This window comes from Rhinatrema bivittatum, chromosome 6 (genome assembly GCF_901001135.1).
Source record: "Rhinatrema bivittatum chromosome 6, aRhiBiv1.1, whole genome shotgun sequence".
In the NCBI taxonomy this organism is placed as follows: Eukaryota; Metazoa; Chordata; class Amphibia; order Gymnophiona; family Rhinatrematidae; genus Rhinatrema; species Rhinatrema bivittatum.
The window spans coordinates 328961977-328982218 of NC_042620.1; the positions used below are offsets into that span (position 1 = coordinate 328961977).

Sequence of the window (20242 nt, forward strand, 5' to 3'; positions counted from 1 at the left end):
TAGCTCCTTAAGGACTGGAGTTGGCCACCCCTGACCTATTGCGTACCCTGATTACCTGCCATGTCAGAGATTACCTTCAGCAAAATCTTTATTTCAATCTTAACATTTATTTGACCCCCTCATGCTGGAATCGGGGGTGGGGGGGGGGGGGGGGAATCGTTATGGCCATTGCTGTTTGCATTGAATGGCGTGGTTGTCATGTGCTATTTGATTCACCCCCATGTTGAGGTGCCTTGTATCGGATGTTTCATATTAATAAAAAGAGAAAAAACAAGCCAGCCCTTTGGGAATCAGTCATCACCTGTGAGAGACAAGTTAAGCCTTCCTAACGTAGGAACTCGGTGTCTTGCTCCTGCTAGCTGCCTGTCCTAATTTCTGTTAAATTATAGCTACAGCTTTCCTTTCTTGTTTCCCATCCAAACATCTTGCGTTTCGAGGAAGGCCCAATACAACAGGACTGCAATCTGGCATTTTTGTCGGAGCAGTTTTATCTGGATTGTTCAAAATATTAACCTGGCTGTGTCTGCTTCCAGTTTGGGTTTTATTTCTAGGTTTGCTAATTTTTCTGCCGTATTTTATTTCTATTGTTCAGTACACAAAGCACTTAATGAGTGCATATATATATATATAATTTCTTATATTTTTCACTTTCTTAGGTGTGCACCTTTTATTATGGTCATGTCCATTGGTTTTGAAAACCTCCTTCACTGGGTCCACTCCTCCGTTACTCCCATCATCTTCATCCTTTTACGTCGCATCAGTTTGACTCCTACATGGGGTTCGGGTGCAGTTCGCCTCTTGCTTCCTGTGCTTCGGGTGCGATGCTTGCCTGGGGCTCTGACGATAATTTGCTCTTCAGCAGTCCATGGCTGTGGTCACCTTTTTAAGGGTAGCAGTGTGACGCCTGCACGGGGCTCTGATAAAGATCTGCTCTCGGCTGCCCATGCTTTGGGTGTCACTGTGATGCCTGCTCTGGGACCCTCATGAGGAGTGGGCTACAAACCAGGGAGACCAGAGTTCAAATCCCGCTGCCTGCTCCTTGGGCAAGTTACTTTACATGCTGAAGCACACAGACTGCTGTAAAAAAAAAAAATAAATAAAAAAAAAAAATATATATATATATAATAAACCTAGCTCCATCTCACCACTGACGGTGCAACATTCATTTCCTGCGAACAGTAACTGACAACACACAGAACTGCCTGTCAGCTAAAGCTTTTATATGCAGAACAAAAATATAACAAAATATTTAAACATAGCCTTTTCTATGCTGAACGATGTAGGATTTTGAGTGGGGATGGGATGTGCTGTGCCTCCCTTCCTCTTTAGCTGTTGCTGCTGGTAGGGTGAAGGCTCACCTAATACTTTTCCTGTTGCTCTTGAGATCATTTCATGCCTTACCACATCTGAAAAAAAAAGTGCATTCATAGTGGCTCCTACCCCGTCAGGGTGCCATGAGGTACAAGTGTCTTTAGTATAGAAACACAGAAAACATTGGTCTTCTCCTCTGTGCCTGTGTACTGTGCTATCAGAAATCTTCTCTGATTTGTGCTCATCTCCCTCTCTCTCTGTCACTGAAATCTGTGTTGGTGCTCCTGGGGGATTCTGTGCAATTATGGAAGGCGGAATTCCTCTCCTGCACAGAATTCTGTGTTCCCCCCACCCCGGAATTCAGCAGGGAGACCGAGAGCAGGCAGCGTCTCGTGAAGATGCCGGCAGCAGCGTCGGCCCCAGGGACTCGCATAAAAAAAAAAAAAAAAGAAAAGAGACAGCAGTTCAGCGTAGGCTGCACAGGCCAGAAAATGGAGAAGACATGGGTGGGGAGCCTGTGGGCCAGAAGGGTGGAGGGAGCGTCTGTGCCCCGTGTCAACCTGCGGGATCAAAAAAAATGAAGGAGCCGTCAGCAATGGCCGTGCTGGTAGCAGTGGGGGTGAGTCCTGGGAGTGAGCAGCTGTGGTGGCAGCAGGGCCGGTGCAAGGGTATTGGGCACCCTAGGCAAACCTTACAGTCTGGCGCCCCCTCCCCATACACAATTTTAAATTATGCACTTGTAACCTATTTTACATGAAAAATGACATTCTGAGGTAAAATTAATATACAAGTTGTTGTGATAATTTCATGCACAGTTGTGATGCCAACAAGAAAACTTTGCATCTTGGAATTCATGTGGCATCATACCTATTGTGATATATTTCAGCATGGTCCTCCCGTATCAACAGAGTACTATCTGCCAACACTCAAAGAATAACAACCCCACCTATGAAAAAGAATACCACAAATATTACACCAGAATCTAAAACATCAATACACCTCCTATCAGGAAAACAGAACAGGCCAAGCTACTACAGATCCCTACAGAGAAACCACATGCTAAAAGAATGCTTCATCTCAGTCTTTGCATGCAGAACACAAACCCTCACCAAATACAGAATAAAGCCACATAAAGTATAAATAGAAACGTGCAGACAACTAAACTGTAAAACACATCACGCCAGACTCTATACAGTGCAACAATGGAAAAACAAAAATGTCACCATTCCTCATGAAACAAATCAATAAAATCAAGATATATAAATCATTAATCATAATTATAAAATCATACAAATAAAATAATTTCAAAACAGCTGATGAATAGAATATCCAATAATTAAAGACTCATGCAAATTTTGAAAGCTTTACCAAACACCAATAAAATATTTCAAACAGCAGACACATCACATACTACCCAATAATTAAAATGGTAGTCAATCAAGAAAAATGAACTTAAAAAGCCACCTTTACTTACCCTCTCCAGCAGTTCTCCTATTCCTTTCCCTTGCAGGCCATACCAGAAGCAGCAGTAGCTGCTGAAGCTGTCCTCACAGTCCTCTTCCTTAGGGACCACAACCAGTCTCCTCTCTCTCACACACACCAGTCACACTCTCAGGACCAGTTTCTGTCTCTCACACACCAATCATCTCCCCATATAGATTCTACTGAGCATTTAGTCTCTTGTATGATCTTTATCTTGTTGGACTCTATGCCCTCCCGGACATAAAGTGCCACACCCCCACCAAGTTGATCCTCCCTATCATTGCGATATAATTTGTACCCTGATATAGCACTGCCCCATTGGTTATCCTCCTTCCACCAAGTCTCTGTGATGCCAATTATGTCAATGTTATCTGCTGCTATACACTCTAACTCTCCCATCTTACTTCTTAGACTTCTGGCATTGGCATACAGACATTTCAAAGTGTGTGTTTTGTTTGTTTTAACAACCTGCTTTTGTTGTTTGGGATAATTCGGAAATCATTAGCTTTGGTGATTATTTACATATAGACATATGGACTATGTTTGCTTTTAATGGAACCTCTCTGTTGGGATGCCCTAACTCTCCTGTTTCATTAGTATCCTTCAAGGATACATTTCTCCGAACCATGCACTGCTGAGTGACTGTCGGCTGCTCTATCTCCTTTTTGAAAGTTAATGCCAGCAGCTTGGTTTCACCCTGGTTAAGGTGGAGCCCATCCTTTCGGAAAAGTCTCACCTTTCCCCAAAAGTTTCCCCAGTTCCTTACAAAGCTGAATCCCTCTTCCCTGCACCATCGTCTCACCCACGCATTGAAACTCTGGAGCTCTGCCTGCCTCTGGTGACCTGCACGTGGAACAGGAAGCATTTCAGAGAATGCCACCCTGGAGGTTCTGGATTTCAGCTTCCTACCTAAAATCCTAAATTTGTCTTCCAGAACCTCTCTCCCACATTTTCCGATGTCGTTGGTGCCCACATGTACCACGACAGCCGGCTCCTCCCCAGCACTGTCTATAATCCTATCTAGGTGACGCGTGAGGGCCGCCTCCTTCGCACCAGGTAGGCAAGTTACCAGGCGATCCTCACGCCACCAGCCACCCTGCTATCTACATTTCTAATAATCGAATCACCAACTATGACGGCCGGCCTAACCCTTCCCTCCTGGGCAGTAGCCCTGGGAGACTTGTCCTCAGTGTGAGAGGACAATACATCACCTGGAGAGCAGGTCCTTGCTACAGGATCACTTCCTGCTACACCAGGGTGATGTTCTCCTACTGGGAGACCTTTCTGATCCAAGGCAGCACTGGGGCTGCCAGACTGGATTTGGGACTTGGCTACTATGTCCCTGAAGGTCTCATCAATGTACCTCTCTGTCTTCCTCAGCTCCTCCGCTACTCTAGCCTCCAGAGATCGGACTCGTTCCCTGAGAGCCAGGAGCTCTTTGCACCATACAATCTCTCACCGGCGGGTAAAAAATCATACATGTGACATTCAATGCAAAAGACTGGAAAGCCCCCCTCTTGCTGCTGGACTGCTGCCTTCATCTTAGTTTTATTGAGTTCCTAGTTAAGTTTAGGATACTAAGGGAGTTGGAATGAGAGTACTTTAAATGTACAGGTGAATTTACTAATTAAACAGCTAGTGTCCTACAAGGGGATGATTAAACTTTCAATAAGGGCTTTTACAATAGAATGATGTAGATAAGACCCTGATTGATTTTTAATTAGAAAGTGTCTCGTGCCTAAAAATCAAGGGTTGAATGGGTAGGAAAGACAGACACTAGAATTAACTATCTCTGGCTTGCTTATTACCTCAGACACACACAAACTCTAAAGAATATATCCCTTAATTTCACCTTTCACCAAACTTTTATAAGCCCAAAAATTCCTGAAAGCTATACTTACCAATCCTCTTTAACCACGGTTAAATTAATCTTCACTCAGTTAATGGAAGGGTTTGAGATTCGTGCGCCGTTAGGCATGCGCTTCCGGTCCTCCTCTACTGCAAAGGGTGCGGAGCCTCTGGAACCTGGGGTTGTGGAAGTCAATCCCTGGATTGCTTGCGGTGACCTCTGGACTCCTTTCCCGAGGGATGCTGGGAGCAATATGCAGATGCGCCTTCTGGTCCTCCTCTACTGGATCGCTTGCGGTGACCTCTGGACTCCTTTCCCAGGGGATGCTGGGAGCAGTATGCAGATGAGCCTTCCAGTCCTCCTCTACTGCATGGTGAGCTCTGGAACAACACGATTGTGTGAAACACTGTGTTAAACGCAGGGAACCCAATCACCGATGGGCCCATGTTTTGGCGTAATGTTTGCATCGGGGAACTGATTTACCTAAAACATGAAACAAAAAAGCATAATTCATTAAAACACACACACGAGTGCAACCCACATCACATCAAACACCTATAATACTAAATTTAATATAAACAACATGTTACCGTTGCTGCCCGAAAGGGCATTTAAAGATGACCACTGGCTCTACTAGAACGCTGCCACTGCAGGAAATTAAATAAAAAACACTAGTCCCTCAAGGACAATTTATAGCCAATTGGAAAATGTATTTAGCATCCCTAGAACCACCATCAAGGAGCGATGTAAAAATGCTATGCAAAAACTGCTTCACAGTGCTTCACAGGGTATTAGAAAATGGCCACCAGTCCCACGGAGACACCGCCATTGACAAAAATTAAAGGGCCATCACCCGCCCCTTAAGCTTTTGCAACCACTCCAAAGCGACATACAGCATCCTTCAGAACTCCATCAGACACCACTAAAGGGAACATTGCAGAATGAAAATGCTGCCAATCCACAAACATATCAATATTCGCTCTCATTAAACTCAACATGAAGCCCAATCGATGCCTTTATTAAGAGCATAAGAGTGTGCAGAATTTAATTGATAGATGCACCGTTGTTCTTTTTTAATCAAAAAGGAGCCATAATCCCCACCATGCAGATGGTGTTCCACATGCTCCAAAACTGCAAATACAAAATCAGAAAAAGAATGATTTTTAACCAGACAATGTTCTACTAAGGGAGCCTCAACCCACTGGTGTACAATGGAACTGCGGTGTTCAATCATCCTAGTCCTGAGGGCTCTCGTGGCCTTACCCACGTATACTAGCCGACAGGAACACTTTATGAGGTAAACAACACCCTTTGTGCCACAAGTGGTAGATGCCTGTAGTCTGTATCATGACAAAAACTCAAACAGTAACACTGATCCTTGAAATGACCGAGGGCAAACTGAACAGTTTCCACAAGGGAAATGGCCCATTGGACCAGAGGCACCAACGCAGTGAACATTTCCACTATAGAATTCAGATCTAACAACATGATCCCGTATGTTCCTGCCACGAGTGAAAGCAAAAACAGGCGGTTCCTGAAAAATCGAGTAAGACCATAAAACATGCCAGTGTTTTCTAATGCTCCGCTGTACCTTTATAAATCGCTGGAGAAAAAGGTGGTGCGCAAACAGCTCGCTGTGGCTTTTCTTTAGTCTGTGGTGATAACAAAAGATCTCGATTAACCCATCTAGCCCTTTTATATGCTCTCTGTATCACCGTCAATGAGTAACCTCTTTCAAGAAAAGAATGCTGCCCCCCCCTGGAATATTTCAAAAAGACTGCTCACCTCTAATCGAATTATTCACTTAAAGCATTTTCATCACCTGACTCTACACTAAGGGCCGGATTTTAAAAGACCTACGCACATCGGGCCTATTTTCAATGGCGCGGCTAATTGTAGGAGACTTTAACCTACATGTAGATAGAACACCAAAAACTACAGCATGTGAAATCTTTTTAGATACAATAGAAGCAATGGGATGGTCACAATTTTTAACCCACCCCACTCATAAAGCAGGACCCATCCTAGATTTAATATTTGCCAATTACAATAATTGTCTAATCAATACTTCCCACAATATATTGCTCCGGTCTGATCACCGACTAATAAAAGCCAATATAACCCTCCTCAACACAATAAAAAAAAATCTATTGTTAAAATAAAAGAAATGAAAGGAAAATCAGAATTGTGTGCTGCTTTGATAAAAGAAAATCAAATGTCAGCTTATTCCCCCCTAAGAATATGTTGAAAAAAATATTTGCTTGAAACTTTGAAAATACCTGAGCCAGCTCTTCCTCTTACATCACGGGTATTTTATATACTGCCGTTTAAAAAGAAAGATGTAAAAAAAATAAAAAGGAAGCTCAGATTCTGGTACCAAATGAACCATCCTTGTTCAATCTGACAAATTCTGGAAACGTCACAAGAGAAACAAATTACACCAGCAACTTTGGTGGTGTGCTTTCTTTTGGAGGAGGACAGACAGTGGATACTTAGAATGTATTTCAGAAATCGTTTTGCTCCTTCTCTGAATTTAAAGGTCAGTGTTTTCCCTGATTTATCTAGGGGAAAAAAAAAAGAAGGCAATTTCTGATATTGAAAGCTAGAGTGATTGAGTTGGGAGCATCATATCTTCTTAAATTTCCTTTTAAGTGCATAGTACAGTATCAAGGCCTTACACATATTTTCTTTACTCCCACCCAGCTCTCTGTGCTTTTGTCAAATAAGATTATTCCAGTGACTAGTTCCTCACCGATTAAGACAGAATAGACTCAGTACAGGTACTAATCCCGAATGAGGTATTAAAAGTGCTCTCCATACTGTAGGTTTTTCTTAGTATTGTTCATGCTATAAATCTTGCAGTTGTGTAGTTAGGTCCCAATTTGAGGACTAATAAGAGAAAGAATTGTATTTTATTATGTCTTGTGTTATTAAAACTTTGAAACTGTTCTGGAAAGAATATTTGAAATGTATCAAAATTTTCTCTATTTCATATCAAGATGTCAAATGCTTGTAAAGGTATTGTGAAAATTAATAAAATAAAATATATATATAAATAAAACCAAAACTCTACATACCTCGGTGTATCACCTGCAGACCAATGGCCTCATTGAGCGCTTCAGTCAGACACTCAAGAAAACGTCGAGGAAATTTGTGGATGAAGATGGCAAGAATCGGGACTCATTGCTACTCTTCATGCTGTTCACAATCCACGAAACTCCCCAGAGCTTGAAGGGGGTTTCCCTTTTTTGAATTATTGTACGGGAGGAGGCTGAGAGGAATCATGGACATAGCTCGTGAAACTTGGGAAAATGAAGGGAACCCTGAGCAGAACCTCATTGACTACATTCTCGGAGTGCAGGATCGCTTGAAAAAAGCTGGGAAGGTGAGCCCACCTATGCCTAGAGAAGGATCAGACTACTTAAGCCCAAACTAAAAGGAGCAATTACAAAGGCAACAAATCTATGTGTTTTAAAAGTAAACAAAAGTAAGAGGAATAAGAAATAATTTGGTACTCAAAGAAAGTGGCTGAAAAAATAAAGGCACAAAGAACAGCATTCAAGAAGTATAAAGGATCCTAAAAAGAGGAACACAAGGAAGAATATCTGGTGAAACTGAGGGAGACAAAGAAAGAAATCAAGAAAGCAAAAGGTTAGGTGGAAGAAAGATGTATTCCACACATTAAGAAAGGTGGAAGGAAGGCAAAACGATTACCGGCATGGTTAAAAGGGGAGGTGAAAGAAGCTATTTTAGCCAAAAGATCTTCATTCAAAAATTGGAAGAAGGATCCAACAGAAGAAAATAGGATAACACATAAACATTGGCAAGTTAAATGTAAAACATTGATAAGATAGGCTAAGAGAGAATTTGAAAAGAAGTTGGCCGTAAAGGCAAAACCTCACAAAAACTTTTTAAAATATATCTGAAGCAGAAAGCCTGCAGGAAGTCAGTTGGACCATTAGATGATCGAGGGGTTAAAGGGGCACTTAGAGAAGATAAGGCCATCGCGGAAAAATTAAATGATTTATTTGCTTCGGTGTTTACTGAAGAGGATGTTGGGGAGGTACCCGTAATGGAGAAGGTTTTCATGGATAATGATTCAGATGGACCGAATCAAATCACGGTGAACCTAGAAGATGTGGTAGGCCTGATTGACAAACTGAAGAGTAGTAAATCACCTGGACCGGATGGTATACACCCCAGAGTTCTGAAGGAACTAAAAAATGAAATTTCAGATCTATTAGTAAAAATTTGTAACCTATCATTAAAATCATCCATTGTACCTGAAGACTGCTGGAGGGCAGCTAATGTAACCCCAATATTGAAAAAGGGCTCTAGGGGCAATCCGGGAAGCTACAGACCAGTTAACCTGACTTCAGTGCCAGGAAAAATAGTGGAAAGTGTTCTAAAGATAAAAATCACAGAACATATAGAAAGGCATGGTTTAATGGAACAAAGTCAGCATGGCTTTACCCAGGGCAAGTCTTGCCTCACAAATCTGCTTCACTTTTTTGAAGGGGTTAATAAACATGAAGATAAAGGTGAACTGGTAGATGTGGTGTATTTGGATTTTCAGAAGGCATTTGACAAAGTTCCTCATGAGAGGCTTCTAGTAAAAGTAAAAAGTCATGGGACAGGTGGCAATGTCCTTTCGTGGATTACAAACTGGTTAAAAGACAGGAAACAGAGTAGGTTTAAATGGACAATTTTCTCAGTGGAGGGGTGGGCAGTGGAGTGCCTCAGGGATCTGTACTGGGGCCCGTGCTTTTAAAAATATTTATAAATAATCTGGAAAGGAATATGATTGAGGTAATCAAATTTGCAGATGATACAAAATTATTCAGAGTAGTTAAATCACAAGTGGATTACGATAAATTGAAGGAGGACCTTGTGAGACTGGAAAACTGGGCATCCAAATGGCAGATGAAATTTAATGTTGATAAGTGCAAGGTGTTGCATATAGGGAAAAATAACCCATGCTATAGTTACACAATGTTAGGTTCCATATTAGGAGCTACTACCCAGAAAAGAGATCTAGGCGTCATAGTGGATAACACATTAAAATTGTCGGTTCAGTGTGCTGCGGCAGTCAAAAAAGCAAACAATGTTAGGAATTATTAGGAAGGGAATGGTGAATAAAATAGAAAATGTCATAATGCCTCTGTATCGCTCCATGGTGAGACCGCACCTTGAATACTGTGTACAATTCTGGTTGCCACATCTCAAAAAAGATATAGTTGTTGTTATGCCCGTCGGTCGCAGACGGCTGCAACCTCTCATGCTCACCTCCTTTTTCCCTGCACCATCAATCCTAGGAAGAATGATGGCCTCCGCCAACCAACGCCGACCTCCCCGGCATCCCCTGGACGGTGTGGGTGCTGCCGACCACCATCTTGTCTCCGGAATCACCTAAGGTGCGTGCGCATACGCAAGGGCCTCCTTTGTACATGTCATGGCGGGAACCTGGGGCGCGTCCCCTCCCGATGACATCAACTTGCTGCTGTACTTAAGCTGACCGGCCCTCTGCTACTACGAGTTAGCAGGGAGTTCCCTTGTTGCTGAATCCGCTCCATTCTTGGACTTCCAGTTCCAGATTGCTCTCGTGGTGTGTGGACGCTCTGGGTACCCGCTCCTCATGGGCCTTTCCGTGCTCCTGGCTATCCGCTCCTCGGAGGGCCTTTCTGCCTTGGACTACTACCTGACCTGCTTCTCAGGTCACTCTCCTGGAACTACCACTTGTGAGTACCTTCTACAGACTTCAACGATACTAGCTTTTCTGAAGCTTCTCTGTGGTGTACCCCGTGCCTCGAGCCACTACCGTTCCTCTTCAATACAAGCTGTTCCAGTATACCCTGTGCTGCAGGGTATTGCCGTACCAGCTACAAGATCCACTTCCGTGTTCCTGCACCTCAGATTATACAGTCATCTTTATCTTCAGTATAGTCATCCTTGGTGTACCCTGCTCTGTGGCCACTACTGGATCTGCACTTCTGAGGTAATCTCTACTCATCTGAAGGGACTTCCTGGGGTACCCCGCTCTGCGGGCCACTACTGGATCTTCACATCACTGGTAACACCCTGGGTATACTCCACTGCTCACAACTGTACTTATTTGCATCTCCCACTCCGTGGGCTCTGCTTTTCTTTCCTTCATAACAAAGCCTCTATCTTAAAGTTGTGTCCTACGCCGCTGAGACCGCGCCTACCGACAGTGAGGCCCACAGAGCTCCTCCCTGTGAGCAGAGACATCTCTCATCTTGGCCCAGGGTTCACATCCTTACAAAAACATAACAGTTGTGATGGAGAAGGTGCAGAGAAGGGCAACCAAAATGATAAAGGGGATGGAACAGCTCCCCTATGAGGAAAGACTGAAGAGGTTAGGACTGTTCAGCTTGGAGAAGAGACGGCTGAGGGGGGGGGGATACGATAGAGGTGTTTAAAATCATGAGAAGTCTAGAATGGGTAGATGTGACTCTGTTATTTACTCTTTCAGATAATAGAAAGACTAGGGGGCACTCCATGAAATTAGCATGTAACACATTTAAAACTAATCGGAGAAAGTTCTTTTTCACTCAATGCCCAATTAAACTCTGGAATTTGTTGCCAGAGAATGTGGTTAGTGCAGTTAGTATAGCTGTGTTTAAAAAAGGATTGGATAAGTTCTTGGAGGAGAAGTCCATTACCTGCTATTAATTAAGTTGACTTAGAAAATGGCCACTGCTATTGCTAGCATCAGTAGCATGGGATGTACTTAGTTTTTGGGTACTTGCCAAGTACTTGTACCCTGGATTGACCACTGATGGAAACAGGATGCTGGGCTTGATGGACACTTTTTCTGACCCAGAATGACATATTCTTATTTCTTATGTAAAGAATTGTCAAAGAGGTAAAGTGAGGTGACAAAACATTTTTCAGATATATCAGAGAAAGGTCCAAAGTGGTACAGTGAAATTGAAAGGTGACAAAGATCAATGTGTGGAGAGAGATGAAGAAATGGTAGAAATATTAAATAAATACTTCAGTTCGATGTTCACTATAGAACACCCTGGAGAAGGACTGTCATTTGTTGGCATAAGAACATAAGAAATTGCCATGCCGGGTCAGACCAAGGGTCCATCAAGCCCAGCATCCTGTTTCCAACAGAGGCCAAAACCAGGCCACAAGAACCTGGCAATTACCCAAACACTAAGAAGATCCCATGCTACTGATGCAAGTAATAGCAGTGGCTATTCCCTAAGTAAAACTGATTAATAGCCATTAATGGACTTCTCCTCCAAGAATTTATCCAAACCTTTTTTGAGCCCAGCTACACTAACTGCACTAACCACATTCTCTGGCAACAAATTCCAGAGCTTTATTGTGCATCGAGTGAAAAAGAATTTTCTCCGATTAGTCTTAAATGTGTTACTTGCTAACTTCATGGAATGCCCCCTAGTCCTTCTATTATTCGAAAGTGTAAATAACCGAGTAACATCTACTCGTTTAAGACCTCTCATGATCTTAAAGGCCTCTATCATATCCCCCCTCAGCCGTCTCTTCTCCAAACAGAAACCTTAGATCATCAAATAAAGGTCTCCTAAAGACACCACCTACTCATTCCAAACAACTCACCTCAACCCAAAAGAGGGCAATCTCCCTAGGTAGCCCAAAACTCTTGAACTCCCTCCCAACCGAACTCAGAACTCAAGAAAACCTAAAAACCTTCAAAAAAGATCTAAAGACATGGATGTTCACCAAAGCATGCCAATCCCCTCCTATCTAATCTGAAGAAAAATGAAACTCAAAACAACAATGTATTATAACAAAGAATTGAAACGTAAAAACTGAACTAAATTCTATATGATATCCCTATGTTAACAAGATTTTGAACCTTTTTGAAACCCTTGTTATCCTCCTTCACCTTAACCTTTGTATTTTTTGTAAACTGTTATCATGGCGAAACCAAATGACGGTATATAAAACTCGATAAATAAATAAATTACTGCACTTCTTGGCATTGAATCCCAGTTGCCAATCTTCAAGCTTTCTTAAATCACTTTTCATTTTCTCTACTCCTTCAAGCATGTCCACTCTGTTGCAGATCTTAGTATCATCTGCAAATAGACAAACTTTACATTCTAACCCTTCCACAATGTCGCTCACAAAGATATTGAACAGAACCTGTGGCACTCCACTTAACACCATTTTTTTCTTCAGAGTAGGTCCCATTTATCCTTACACAATGACTCTTGTCAGTCAACCAGTTTACAATCCACGCCACTACCTTGGCACCCACTCCCAAGCTTCTAATTTTGTTCATGAGTCTCCTATGCAGGGACTGTATAAAAAATTTTACTAAAATCCAAGTAAATCTCATCGAGCACTCTTCCCTGATCCAATTCTATAGTCACTCAATCAAAAAAATTCAATTAGATTTGATAACAGGACCTTCCCCTGGTGAATCCATGCTGCCTCAGGTCGAGCAACCCATCGGATTGTAGGTAGTTCACTATCCTTTCCTTCAGCAGAGTATCCATTAATTTTCCTACCACAGAGGTGAGGCTAACTGGCCTGTACTCTGCTCCCATTTTTGTGAAGCGGGACCCCCACCATTCTTCTACAATCTCGCAGCACCACTCCCATTTCCAGAAATCTATTGAAGAGGGTTTTCAGTGGACCCGCCAGCACATCTCTGACCTCTCCTCAGTATCCTGGGATGTACCTCATCTGGCCCATGGCCTTGTCCACTTTCAGTTTTCCTAGTTCTTCTCTTCTATAAACGGAGTTCCGCATACTCCACCCCCATCTATGGTCGTGTAGTTTTATGGAGGAGCTTAGCCAGTTTTCATGTTTTTCATATATAATTTTGTGTAGAATGGATAGTATTTTGTATTCAATCCTGAATTTTATTGGTAGCCAGTGTAGTGATATAAGTGTTGGAGTGATGTGGTCATGTTTTTTTTAGATCCAGTGAGGATTCTTGTAGCTGTGTTTTGTAGGATTTAGATTGGGTGGATAGTGTTTAGAGGTAAGTTGAAAAGGAGTGAGTTACAGTAATCTATGTTAGAGAAAGCGAGTCGTTGGTGGAAAGGAAAGGTTTTAAATGACGGAGTGTAAGTAGTTTATGATATCCGTCTTTAATTTTTATTGTGATGTGGTTTTTGAAAGAAAGTTCCTTGTCAATTATTACTCCAAGATTGTGAGCGTGATTGACCGGAGATATAATTGTATTTTGGTTCATTAGGTTGAGTGGTGGTAGATGAGGAGAGTTGTTCTTTCTGTCTAATATGATTATTTCAGTCTTGTCGAAGTTGAGGATGAGTTTTAAGTTGGTTAGTATTTCCTTTATACTGCTTAGGTAAGTGGCTGTTAATTTGTATATTTCTTCTAGTGATTTTTTTTATTGGGATTAATATTTGAATGTCGTCAGCATAGATGAAGTGGGTCAGATTGAGATTTAATAGGAAGTGGCATATTGGAAGCAGATAGATGTTGAAGAGTGTCGCTGATAGAGCGGATCCTTGGGGAACTCCAGTGTTTAGATTAATTTTCTTTGAGAGGGTATCATTGAGTAGCACTGTAGGGTTGTTTCCTTTACCTCAATTTCAGATAGACGGTCAATCTTGATAGAGTGGTTTACTGTATCAAAGGCTGCTGATAGGTCGAGTAGGACTAGAAGGTAGCGGTGGCCTTTTTCGAAACCTTTGAGTACGAAGTCGTTCATTGCTAGTAGTAGAGTCTCTGTCTTCAGTTGCTTTCTGAAGCCAAATTGCATGGGTAGCAGGATGTTGTTTTCTTCCAGGTGGTCAGAGAGCCTTGTGTGGACGACTTTCTCAATGATTTTGGCAATGAATGGTAGGTTTGATATGGGTCCGTAGTTCACTGGGTTTTCTGGATCAAGATTATTCTTTTTCATAATGGGTTTGATGATTGCCGATTTTAGGCATTCTGGGTAGTTTCCTTCCGTGAGGGAAAGGTTTACAATATCAGTTATCGTCTTAGTTATTGATGGTTTGAGATTTTTTATCGTTGTAATGGGTATGGCGTCAATAGGGTGTTTGGCTGGATTCATTTTTTGAATGATTATTTGGACTGCCAAAGAAGATGCTGTCTCAAAGTTGGGCCAGCTTGTTGTTTGAATGTTCAGTATTTTCTGGTCTTGTGAGTCATTTTTTAGGTTGCTCTTTATGAGGATTTTGATTTTTTCATTAAAGATGTCTGCAAAGTCATTACTAGTGATCTTTGGAGATGATTGTGGCTGATCATCAAAAGATGATTTGGTTAGGGTTTTTACTATGTTCAAGAGCATCTTAAGGTTTTGTTGGTATTTGTTTATTTTGTTAGTGTAAAAGTCTCTTTTGGTCTTAGGGATAAGCTTTTTGCATTCTGCTAGTTGTGTTCTGTATGTGTTTGGTAGTGTGGTTGTTTTGTTGTTTCTCCATGATTTCTCTTTTTTTCTGAGTTTCCGTTTGGCTGCTCTGATGTTGTCATTGTACCAAAGGCTCTGATTTTTTTGTTCTTTTATTGTTTTCTTTATCATGGGGTTTATCTTATCTGCTACAGTTCTAGTTATGGTAATCCAGGATGATGATGTGTTTTCTGTGTTTGATAGGTCTATGTTTGTTAGTTCAGTTTGTAGATTTGCTAGAAGAGTTTCGATGCAAAAAGGTGGGCGGTATGAGAAGGATTTAGTTGTGCTTTTTCTTGTTGTGAGTTTACAATTTGAGTATAAGTTTGCGTGGATGATAGAGTGGTCAGACCATGGTATTTTCGTTATCTTAGTTTGGTGGTTTGACCATATGTTAGTGTTGATGAAGACTAGGTCTAGTGTGTGACCTACTTTGTGCTTTGGGCCACTGATGATTTGACAGAGTCCCAGTGATGAGAGCGTATCAAAGAATGAGGTGCAGGCGGGAGAGTAGGGGGCAGTGTCTATGTTTAAGTTGAAGTCACCGAGAACAATTATGGGTTTGTTGATTGATATTCTGGTCAGGAGAAATTCAATAAGTGGTGAGCAGTTCTGATTGAGAGTAGTAGGGGGGCAGTATACCAGACAAATTTGTAGATGTGGAGAATCAAATAGTGCAATTTCCAGTGGAGAGAAATTTCTTGTTGGGATTAATTTCATCTATAGGTTTTAATCCAAAAGAGCTGTATGTGATGCAGGGTGAAAGTCTGTTGTGCACAGATCAAGAGAGGGACCTTGGGGTGATAGTGTCTAATGGTCTGAAGAGGGTGGAGCAATGTGACAAGGTGATAGCTAAAGCCAGAAGAATGCTGGGCTGCACAGAGAGAGGAATAACCAATAAATAACGGAGATGGTGATGGCCTTGTATAGGTCTTTGGTGAGGCCTCACCTGGAGTACTGAGTTCTGTACTGGTGCCCATATCTCAAAAAGAATAGACACAGAATGGGGGCAGTCCAAAGAAGAGCAACCAACATGGTGAGGTTGAAGGATCTGAATAGGTAAACCCTGGAAGAGAGGAGGCCCAGGGGGAGATAGGATACAGACTTCAGATACCTGAAAGGTTTTAATGAAGCACAATCATCAAACCTTTTCCATTGGAAAGAAATCAGTAGAACTAGGAATCACAAAATGAAACTCCAGGGAGAACGACTGAGAACATCAGGAAATATTTCTTCACAGAGAGGATGGTGAAAGCCTGGAATGGCCTTCCGGAGGAGATGGTGAAGACGAAAACAGCAAAAGAATTCAAAGAGGCATGGGATAAACACTGTGGATCCCTACAGGCAAGAGTATGAAATGAATAAAAGAGTGCATGGGGGTAACTTGCTGGTGCAGTGGTTACTACCCTTAACCAATAAGCCTTAATACTGTTGATGCAACTCCATCATTGCTCTCTGCTTCAAAGACAGGGAGAAAAGGGGAATTGGATTCAGACAGCAACCAATGAGGCTCCTAACTTTTACGGTCTGGGGAACAAATAAGCATAGGGGTAGCTTGCTGATGTGGCTGTTACTACCCTTAACCAAGAAGCCTGATACTTTTGATGCAACACACATTGCTCTCTGCTTCCATGACAACGGGTAAAGGGAAATTGGATTCAGACAGCAACTGAGGGTCCTGACTTTTACGGTCTGGGAAACTGATAAGCATGGGGGTAACCTGCACGACACGGCAGATACTGGCATAAGCTTGCTGGGCACACTGGATGGACCATTTTGTCCTTCTCTGCCATCATCTCTTTGTTTCTATGTTACATTAGCCCCATAGTCCAAAGAGTATTTCAGCGGGGGGACCACGTCTTTGTTGTCCTCCTCCCATCTTCATAAAACAAGTTTGTTAGCCAGTTGGCAGGACCTTATGAAGTTTTGGAGAAAACAGCCCATGGGTTACAAAAGGTGCAGCCAGATTATCAAAAGAAAACTGAAATCTATCACGTAAGCCTTCTGAAGAAGTGGGTTGTACAGGTGCAAGAAGAAGAAATGGATCCAGAGGTTGGACCTGAAGTGGATCGAACCCAGATTCATTTTAGAGAGCAGCTGTCCGCTGCTCAGACAGCTGACTTAAATCAGCTGATGGAGTAAAACAAGGAGATGTTCTCAAACCTAACAGGTCTTTCCCATCTGGTGTAGCATGACATAACACCCCTGGGAGTTGCGTGGCAATGACCCTACTGAATTCCCAAAGCCAGGTGCTGCATCATTGAGACCGAAGTGAAGGAAATGCTCTGGCTCAGAATTATAGAGGAGTCTAACAGTGATTGGTCCTCACCCTTAGTGCTGACGTCGAAACCAGATGGGAGCATAAGGCTCTGCATTGACTTTAAAAAGGACAACGCAGTCTCCAAACTCGATGTGTACCTGATGCCTCAAGTGGCTGAACTGATTGAGCGTCTGGGATCAATCTAGTTCATTTCTACTATGGACCTTCAAAAGGGTATTGGCAAGTGCCTCTCAAACCAGTGGCAAAGGAGAAGACTGCATTCTTGACGTCAGGGGAACTTTCCAATTCACTGTCCTCCCTTTTGGCCTCCATGGTGCCCCTGCAATGTTTCAGCACTTGGTTGATTCGCCTGCTCTGCCCACATCAAGGGAATGCAGTTGCCTACTTGAATGACATCATGGTATACAGCCCGGATTGGAAGACACATCTAAACCAACTCCAGATCATGCTGACTAGTCTGAGGAAAGCAGGACTGATGGCCAACCCTTAGAAGTGCTTGCTGGGAAGGCAAAAAAAGTCCAGTATCTTGCCTACAGTATGTGGAAGGGTCAGGTCCATCTGCAGACCTGGAAGATTGAGGTGATCTTGCAGGTACTAGTCCCATAAACAAAAGTGAGCCTCACAGGATATTATAGTAGGTTTATCCCTAATTACTTGGAGAAGGCAGAGCCTGAAGAAAGCACCAGGGAAACTCTGGTGGTCATCTGAAGCAGAGGAGGTCTTCCTGGCTCTGAAAGAGGCATATTATGTCAAACTGATCCTGATAATCCATACTTCACTGTAGAGACCAATGCCTCAGAAGTAGGCTTGGGAGCGGTCTTAGTCAAAGAGAAGGAGGTGCAAGAACATCTTGTTGCATACATTAGCTGGAAGCTGATGCCATAGGAGAGGCATTACTCAACAGTTAAGGAGGCCTTGGCTGTCAAGTGAGCCTTAGAGACCTTGCGATACTGACTACTGGGGCAGCAGTTCAAGCTTGTAATGGACTACCTCCCGTTCCTATGCCTAAATAAAAATGAGTCCAATGTGAAGGTGATGAGTGGTTCAGGCTCTACAGTCCTTAGTCTATAAAATATGACATAGGGCAGGAAAGGGAAACATCAATGCATATTTCCTGTTTAGAGAGGTGTCCCGGGTACAGGCAGGTACACACCTGAATAAGGATGAACTGAGGGGGGGAGGGGGGGGGGAAGGTATGCGAGGGAGTATACAGGAAACTCTCTCATCAAACCACCTTAAGGCTCTGGCCACAGCTCTCTGACACAATCCTCCTTAAGAATAGGCCCCGCAAGGGATTTTGGGTGACGGGAGCCTCCTCTCACCATACCATAAGGATTCAGGGCCCAGAAGGGTGAGAAGAGGCCCTGGGGAGCAGGCAGAAACCCCAGTATAGGTGAAGACCTGCTATGTTTAACGTTTGAATGCTACCAGAACTGCAGAGTGAGATCCCAAAAAGGAGATCTATACCTTGTTACTTTCTCCCAGGGCTAGTGATGGCTTTCTTTAGTCTACCTGCCTAATAATGTTTTATGGATTATTCCTCTAGGAACTTGACTGAACCTCTTGTTTTAGTATTATTTGAAAAGGTAAATAACCATCCTTTATTTACCTTTCCACCCCACGCATGGGTTTTTATAAACTTCTGTTATGTGCTTTCTCAGCGGTGGCTTGTCCAAGCCTGCATGGTCTCTCTTCAGACGTGAGCCGCTCCATTCTCTTTACCATTTAAGTTGCCTTCCTCTGCACCTTTTCTAGTTTGGCTATGTCTTTTTGAGATTAAGGGTAGTAAAAATCAGGCATGGTTTGTTGGGATGGAATTGTTTCTCCGGGGTGTGCATGGCTGTGGAAAAGACAGTCTGGGCCAGGCAAAATGTGCAAATGGCATGAGACTGTTTATAAACCTTAATTTGTATTCTGCATACACTCCAATCTTTCTTATCCTGTACAACATTACCTTTAAATCCCTTCTACTTATGACCGTGAATTTTCCACTACAAATGATTTCTTTTGTTTTCTTTTTCGATTTTCCTTTATCCATTGTTTCCTATGAAGTTAGCCTGCACCAGTGCTTTTGATCATAGTAAAATGAGGCTGTAGCGTAACAGAAGTGTGGGCAAGTGCGTTTGGCTTCTTGCCCTTAGTGGGTGGTGACGTCACACCGAGAGCATGCTCAAATTGCTTCCTCTGCCCAATTCCAGAGCTCGGTGATGTAAGCGCAGCTCTGCATAGTGGGAAAGAGCGCCAGTGTGAAAATACGGGTAAAGGATGTTTACGCTACCTTGCCAAGAAATGCGGGACCTCTGAACCGTCTCTTTTAACCCAGGATTTGACATTTTTATTTGATAAACTTGGCAAATAACTTTTGGCGGTAAATTATTTGAACCGCAAATGTGGGAAAATAGCCTCCCCCCCCCCCCTCAGGTGAAGGCTGGTACACTGGAACCCCCGCAGCAGCCCTGGCCATTGCAGAGTCCCATGTGGCAAGCTCCGCCGAGCGCTGGGACTCAGTCTGCCCATCCTCACTCGCATCCGAAGGGGCGGAAGCGGGCCGTATCGGGCGAAAGCTTACCGCAGTGAATACAGAATAATTTAAAAAATACGTACTTTTTAATCCTTTGCACATTTGGGAACAAAGCAGAATCCCGGGGCTGGAGGTTCTCTTCTTGGTGCTGAAAGGTTAGCACTGGTATCTGAGAAGAAAGAGAGCGCGTGTAGGCTCAGGCTTGCCTCGATGGGAGCCGGGCATTATTTGCAACTAATGCACCGTGCATCCCGCGGGCGGGCAGGCGCGCGCTTTCTCTCTCTCTCTCTCTCTCTCTCTTTCCCCGCCTCTTTCACCTGTTCGGCAGCATCCTTCTCTGTGCTCGCGCTCGCTCGCTCGCGGCGACTGCGGGGGCGCGCCCTTTATGACAGGTCGCGGCGCGTGTGTGCG

The 20242-nt window shown here is 43.1% G+C and overlaps 1 long non-coding RNA gene across 1 annotated transcript; it reads right to left on the reverse strand.

Moving 5' to 3' along the window:
- Positions 1-140: 140 nt before the first annotated feature.
- LOC115094528 lies at positions 141-20241 on the reverse strand. Its single transcript, XR_003857575.1, has 3 exons — positions 19915-20241; positions 4695-5125; positions 141-1077 (listed from the first exon to the last, which is right to left on the reverse strand). It is a non-coding gene; the product is annotated as an uncharacterized LOC115094528 (long non-coding RNA).
- Position 20242: the final 1 nt, after the last annotated feature.